This window comes from Nomascus leucogenys, chromosome 13 (assembly GCF_006542625.1).
Source record: "Nomascus leucogenys isolate Asia chromosome 13, Asia_NLE_v1, whole genome shotgun sequence".
NCBI lineage: Eukaryota > Metazoa > Chordata > Mammalia > Primates > Hylobatidae > Nomascus > Nomascus leucogenys.
The window spans coordinates 64,623,567-64,631,522 of record NC_044393.1 but is presented as its reverse complement, the minus strand read 5'-3'; the positions used below and the strand labels follow the sequence as shown (position 1 = coordinate 64,631,522).

Genomic DNA, 7,956 nt, shown 5'->3' with positions numbered 1-7,956 from the left:
ATATTTAATAAATCCCAGTTTTCGATTAGAAAACCTGGTGGTACCTTTTATTGAGATTGTTAATACTGGAAGTAAAACAAGCTTGAAGGAAAGGAATGTGTTCAGTTGTAGATACGTGAAATTTGAGATGTCTGTGTGATAATTGAGTAGGGAACTAAAGTAAGCAGGTGTATATACTTGTAACCAAGCAGATGGGCTTGGGATATGGCTTTCAAGAGATTTCAGAGTAGATATGATTGCTTAGAGAGTGCAAAATGGTGTGGTTTTAGTTGGAGTCTTCAGGCCATTTTAAAGAGGGCTCATGGGACTATGAAACCAAGAGCTCTTAAGGCTGTGACCAAAGATTGAAGTTCTCTATAGGTTGCCAAATCACTCACTAGTGCTGTTTTCCTGAGGAGATATAAGACTTGGAAAAAGAAAAAAAAAATAGACTGAGTCTCAAGAAACTCTAACATTTACTATTTTGGTAGAAAGGGAGGAGTAAGCAAAGGAGTCTGAGAAGAATCAGCCGAAGATCTAATAAAAAGTCTAGTGGTATTTAAAGAGCTAAGAGGTTGCTGGTGAGAAGTAAGAGGAAGACTAGGAGCTAGGAGTTGTCCTCCATTTGACTTAGTACATGGGGCTGTATCATCTTCCTATTGCTGCTGTAATAAATTAGCACATATTTGGTGGCTTAAAACAACACAAATTTATTCCTTACAGTTCTGGAGACCAGAAGTCTGGAATCAGCTTTACTGGATTGAAGTAAAGGTGTTGGCAGGGCTGATTCCTTCTGAAGTCTCTAGGGGAGAATCTGTTTCTTTGCCTTTACTAGCTTTAAAAATATATATTTTTTTATTTTAATAACTTTTGGGGTATAAGTGGTTTTGAAATACATGGATGAATTCCATAGTGGTAAATTCTGAGATTTTAGCACGCCTGTCATTTCTTCATTTATTTGCCTTTTCTAGCTTCGAAAGATTGGCTGCAATTTTTGGCTCCTGATCTTCCTCAAATTTTGGCTCCTGACCTTTTTTTTTTTTTTTTTTTTCCTGAGACAGGGTCCCGCTCTGTTGCCCAGGCTGAAATGAAGTGGCATGATCATGGCTCACTGCAGCTTCAACCTCCTGGGCTCAAGCAGTCCTTCTATCTCAGCCTCCCAAGTAGCTGGGAAAACTGGTGTGCTCCACCCTGCTTGGCTAATTTTTTTTTTTTTTTTTTCAGAGATGAGGTCTGATTATGTTGCCCAAGCTTGGCTTGAACTCCTGGGCTCAAGCGATACTCCCCCCTTGGCCTCCCAAAGTGCTGGGGTTACTGTAAGCCACAGCACCTGGCCCCAACCTCTTTCTTATGTCATATCTCCTGCTACTCTCCTGTAGCAGCTTTTCCCTCTGCCTCTCTATTTTAAGGCCACATGTGATTACATCATTTGACCCACCTGCATAATCCAGACTATCCCTCCCATCTTAAGATCATTAAATTTAATCATATTTGCAAAGTCCCTCTTGCCATTTAAGGTAACATATTAACAGAATCTCAGAATTAGAACATGGGCATTTGGAGAGGGGGTATTATTCAACCTACCACAGAGGTCATTGTAGAAATATTACAAAATTAACATATTTCAAGTTAAAGAGGGCATGGTGGTAAGAGGTGAGAACAATGGTGGAAGCATGTGTAACCAACTTTGTAAAATTTTGCCATAATTTACGAGGGGAGAGAAAAATTAGAAGATAGGAGATAAATGTGTTGGAGGAGGGCTTTTGATTATAGTGGGAAACACTGGATGTGTTTAAATGCTGAAGGGAAAAAAATCTAAAGAGTATCAGAGGGTGAAGATAGAGGAAGAGAAGAGTTAATAGGTGTTCAAGTTTTCTGATAAAAGCTGAGGGGCTGCAGTGAGGATCCTGGAAGGAACAAGCATCTTTATTTACTCAGAAGTATTTTTGAAGCAATTTGAGTGTGGAATTCTGTAATTGGGGGACAGCTTATTTTTTATGCTTTCGAATTTAGTATTGATTAACTTTTAAAACACAGTACATAGCTATCTATTTTATGGTTTATATTTTTATTAAAATTGTTACTCTATTTTCTTTTTATATTATTTTTCCCTAAGAAAATATTTTTAAAAACGCAAACTATGTTTCCTAGAAGTCTCAAGCGAACAACAAAATTCTTGCTGAAGAAGGCTATAGTTTCATAGATTCTGCATAATTGCTCTTCTTCATATTTTAAATTTCTATTTTTTTCTAACTTTGCATTGGTTTGGATTCTCTGTCAGACTTTACTAAACTGTACTATCAAGTGAGCTATACTGAATGTGTTATTGTTCCCAAAGGTTTATACTTAACATTCACATCACCATTTTTTTCTCCCTTTCTTTCCATGGTCTTTTCCGTATATTCCAAATACAACAGATCATGGCTTCCACTGAGAGTTCCAGGTAGAGCATTTCCAGTTTCCTATAATTGGTGCCTGCCATACCTGCTCACTGAACATTATGTAAACTATGGCAGAGACCAAGAACCCAGAGGAGTGTGTTTGTGTGAATGAATGTGTATGTGAATTAGTGTGAGTGTGTGAATGGGGTGTGTGGGCAAGTGGTGCCTGTGAATGTGTGAACGATGTATATGTATAAATGAATGCGTGAATGGTGTGTGTAAATGTCTATGAACAGCATGTGTGCAAATGTGTGTGAATAAATGTGAGTGTGTGAATGCTGAATGTGTATGTTGATGTGGAGAGGATAACTTATGATTTTAGTAACAATTTTCAAATTAGAAGCTTTCTTACCAACTTTAGATGATACAGATTTCATTTTTGACAATTCCATTTCATACAGTTATTGAACAATTATTGTTTGAAAGATACAGTACTAGGGACTGCTAATGAAAACAGTTTTGTTTTTGAGAAGTAAAAAATCTACTGGCAAAGTGGTAGGAAAAAAGAAGGGAGACAAACTGAGTAACTAAAAATACTGGAAAATATGATAGTGGCCTACAGCCTACTTTAGTTTGGTTGGGCAGACAAAGCCTCTTTGAGGACATTGCTTTTCAAGCTAAGCCCTGACGATCAGAGTTATCCAACCAGGATGATGAATGGAATGTTATATATCCTAAGGATATTGAAAAATATTATGAAGGTTCAGAGAAATTAGTAATCTAATTTGGTTTCGGGGTTCAGAAAGGTTTCAGATAAGATACGACATTTCAGAAAGTTGGAACATGACAGGGAGGAATAGAGGGTAAAGGGATCAATGGAGTTACGGGAATAAGCCAAGTTTTGGCACCAACATGGAGGGACAAAAGAGTATGGCCAGGCAGCAGAAAGTCGTCCACTTTGCTTGAAGCTGAGGGTTCAATTTTGTGAAATAAAGTGGAAGAGGTACTTGATATCATATTTCGGAGGATCTTAAATGACTGTATCAAAATTCTGTATTTTAAAGTGTACAACATAGCAACATTAAAGGTACAGAAAAATAACATAGTTGAAATTATAATAATGAGAGCTGCCTTTATTGAATAGCCACTATTGGCCAAACACTGAAAGAGGTATATAACCTTTTTTTATATACTCTTTAGAGAACTGTAGAATTACATATATTATATATATATGTGTGTATATATATATTTTTTTTGAGATAGAGTCTTGCTCTGTCACTCATGCTGGAGTGCAGTGGCATGATCTCGATTCACTGCAACCTCTGCCTCCCAGGTTCAAGCGATTCTCCTGCCTCAGCCTCCAAAGTAGCTGGGATTATAGGCACGCACCACCATGCCCGACTAAGTTTTGTATTTTTAGTAGAGACGGGGTTTCACTATGTTGGCCAGGCTGGTCTCGAACTCCTGACCTCAGGTGATCTGCCTGTCTTGGCCTCTCAAAGTTCTGGGATTACAAGCGTGAGCCACCACACATGGCCCAAAGTACATTTTTATAAAGAGTTAAACTGATGCTTATCTATGATAAGTAATATGCCTGAAACTCATAAAGCTAGAAAGGATTTGAACCAAGGTCAGAGAAACATCTGGAAATCAGGGAGGCTGGTTAGGAATCTGGTACAATGGTTGTGGTGTTAAGAGTAAGAGGAAGTAAGACGATATGTAAGAGTAGTGCTAAAGCCCTGGAAAAGAGAAAATGAGGTTAAAGACATTTTGGATGCAAAGTCTACAAGATTTAGAATCACCTGATGTGGAAAAAGAGAAAGGAATAAGCATTTTAGATTATGTCTCCCAAGGATAAAATGTGTCATGGTTATTATTTTCAATTTTAATGCTTTGCATTTATTTTTTAACTATTATTTGCAGCATTTTAAAAGAAATATATGCTTAATGTAGGAAAATTTTAAAATACTTAGTAATAAGGAGAGGAAAACCTTTCCTAACATCAAAACATTCATTGATAATCACTGTTAATACTTTCGTACATTCCTGAACTTTAACAAATGTATGCAAATATATTTGAGGGATTCTTTTAAAAAACATTTTAACATGATTATTTTTATACTACAGGTAAAAATTTAAAGCCTAACTTTTACATTTTTTGCTGAATTATCATTGCTTTTCCTTATTATTGTATAAACTTCATAAACATTTTCCTACTTGTATAATATTTCATTACCTGGGTTTCTATTACTTTACTTAATCACTTACATGCTGTTTCTATCTAGGTTGTTTTTGATATATTTTTGAGGATAGCTTTTATGTATAGGTTTTTTTTTTTGCATTCAGGATTATATACTTAGACTAGATTTTCAGAAATAAAATTTTTAAATCAAGGAATATAGCCATTAGAAAATTCATAATTCACATTGCCAGAAGGTTTTTCCATTTAAATTCATGTCAACAATTTTTGAGAAGGACATTTTACCATACTCTCAAAACAAGAGAGTATTACATCTGTAACAAGATATTAAAAGGAAAATTTAGCTCAATGCTTTAAAATAATAAATGTCAGTGAGATATAAGTCAGATCATTTTGCCGGATTTACAAAAAGTAGGTTGCCAAGACCTGGCTAGATGATTCCTAAATCTCTTACCAACATAGATTATCTAAAAAAAAAAAAAAAAAAAAAATGCTGAGAGAGCAGATGGAGAAAGGGTTGTAAATAGATTTTTATTTTGGGAGGGTGCTGCTAGTTTTCTGTGTACCAAACTCATCTTCTAAGTGAGGTAGAGTTGGAGTACCTGCTTCTCCTTTCAAATCTTATGAAGTAACCTTCTCTGTGCAAATGGGAAATCCTGAGTTGTGTCTCTTTCTGTTGGAGGATCAAGTGGACTGGAATCTGATTTACTCTTGAGAAATGTCCAGTTTGAGGAATTAGCTGGGTACTAATGGGAGTGAGCAGTGTTGTCTGAGTTTGTTATGGAAACTAAAGAAGAATCATGAGACAGAAGTGCCACGAGATGCTTTAGGTCAGGCATGCTGGGGAGGTGTACAGACTTCACCAGAGGGAACCTGGAGGCAAGGAAATATTATTGGAAGGAGGAGCCCCTCACACTCAGAGAGATGCATTCCTGCAGGCCATGGTTTTGTAGGAGAGAGAAGCCCAACCTCAATACAGGCTCCTGAAGCACCCAAAAAGGCTGCCAAGAGAAAGATCAAGCTTTAATCATTTGCCAATATCTGAGTGGCAGCCAAGCAAACAGAGTGTTTGCGGTAACCTCTAGCCTTTTTTCCTTCCAACCAATAGCTTCTGGTCTGCCCTTTTCATCTAGGGATTAGGCAAGAAGTCACTCCTCTGAATACGCTTGTAAGGATGATAAGGGATAAATTAAAGATAAAGGAAAATACTGCAACTTTCGGTTTTCAGTTGTATTTATTTGAGAAATTGTGAGGTTTAAGATTTTTTTTATCAGTTTGGTTAGCCAGCCATATTTCTCTTTCAAAGTATCAATAAACATCATTATAAATATTAATGTCAAATCTTGGTATTCTCATCTAAAATACCTAAAATACTATTTTTGTACACTTTCAATTTGATGAATGTGTAGTTCATTTACAATAAAGTTAAATTTTATCTTAGTTATTACAAAAATAAATACTACTTAGAAGAGTGTGTGGCAATGTAAGAGGCAGTATAGGGTAATGGAAGGTACATTGATAATTTAACTTCAGAAGGGCATCATTCAGCCCCAGTTGGCTTCTAATTATGTGACACTGGAAGGATAATTTAAACTCAGAACCTAAGGTTTTAAATATATGAAGACCCAGGGAGCTGTCACATAGCGTAAAATAACATGGTATTTTTTTAGGCAAAATGGAGATTTTTGTCCCTTGAATTCCTACTCCTGCCCTTGCACCATATCCACTTCATACTCTCTCCCATTTGTAGGGAGGGAGTCTTTGGTAAGATATAGATCCAGAGAATTTATCTGTACAATAGCATCAAAGTTATTCTAAAATAGGCAGTCATTATGAGCAAGAGAAAAATTTGTTGACATTTCTTTCTAAAGCACCATCATAGAATCAGCTGGGGCAATCTCTGAAATTTTAGAAGGGTATCCCTAATCTTACAGATTATCAGCAAGAAAAATAAACAGCGATTTCCTAGACATGAACACATTCTTTCCCCTCTCCTCCACCTACCACATGGAAAGCAATGTGGAACTAATAATTATTTCTTCAGCAGTGCAAATTACCTCTGTCTTTTATTCCCACACTATCTTAAACACAGAGTTCCCTTTTATGTTATAGCCAGAAGGGTTAGCTTGTTAAAAACTTGTCCCACCATTCTCCAAAGTGTCATTCAGGGATCCACTCATGTGACTCTCATTAATGACAAAGACCTGTGTCTAAAGGAGTATGCAAAACCCCAGAGAGTGTAAAGATTCAAAGTGTTATTGAGGCCAAACCATCTTATCTATAGGTGAGCCTTCCGGGTCATGGTGGATTCACCCCAGTGAAATAAAGTGCAGAATATTTTGTGTGCTTGGGCCTCCTCTGCAATCACTAAATGCAAAGCTTTGGATCACCTCCCCCATACCGAATACAAATTACCCAATAAAACAAATAAAAGCTTTCCAAAGCTGTATCATACATCATATAAATTGTTTCACCCTATTCAAAAAACAAGTGTTATGTCAGTCAGGTAGCAAAATTAAATATCTGCATTTGCAAAATTTAAAAGCAATTGCTTAAAACCTAATTGCAAATTAATTTCTTTCCACATTTCTTTCAAAGCTATTTAATAAAGTTAAAAGTTCACCTCAAAAAGCCCAATATATGCCCACTTTCTTTATATAACTTTCATATGTGTATAGCTTTTGTTAATGCAGTTTTACAGAGGTGAGGATTCTAAAGAAAATATTTCTATGAACTCAGATATTGCAGAACTATGAGGGACTGCTCTTTCAGACCCTTGATTAAAACATTCTTCCAGTTTGAAGAGTTTTATACTCTACTGGAGAACTGAACAAAACCCCTGTAATTTAGTTATGCAACATTACTTAGTTTAACTGGCACTTTATGTTCTCCTGTGTTCAAATGAGAATGGGGAAAGAACATTCCTCATCCATCGGAGGACACAGACTGTATTTCGTTAGGATAGCCATCTTGTTATGTCCCATTCAGCTCAGCCCCATTAAGCTTTTGGGCCAAGAATTGCTGCTTGCTGCCAGGATTAATATACCAGTATTTTTTCCTCTTTAGTTTATGGTTACTTTTCAAGAATTAAATGATCATTCAGAAAGTTAGCTTCGGTTTATGAGCTGTTAAACCTATGGCCGTTCTGATACAGAAAAAGCAAAAGCATAAATGTTACGAGCAGTAAGTTTCCTTTGCCGACATTTGTCCATTTGCTGCTCTATAATTTTTTCAACTAGAAAATCCATATTCCTTCCTAAGCCTTCATCTTTGTGATCCCAGGTCTTACATCAATGGGGACTAGGCTTCCCCAGGTAGAAAAGGAATGCTTATCCAGTAACCATCAACGTTTCCTCCTTTAATAGGGCAGTCTTCCACGTATGTTAATTTTCTTTC

General features: G+C 36.4%; 1 non-coding gene across 1 annotated transcript; it reads left to right on the top strand.

Annotated features, from left to right (window-relative positions):
- Positions 1–280: 280 nt before the first annotated feature.
- LOC115838129 lies at positions 281–406 on the top strand. Its single transcript, XR_004033172.1, has one exon. It is a non-coding gene; the product is annotated as a small nucleolar RNA SNORA25 (small nucleolar RNA).
- The last annotated feature ends 7,550 nt before the right edge of the window (positions 407–7,956 follow it).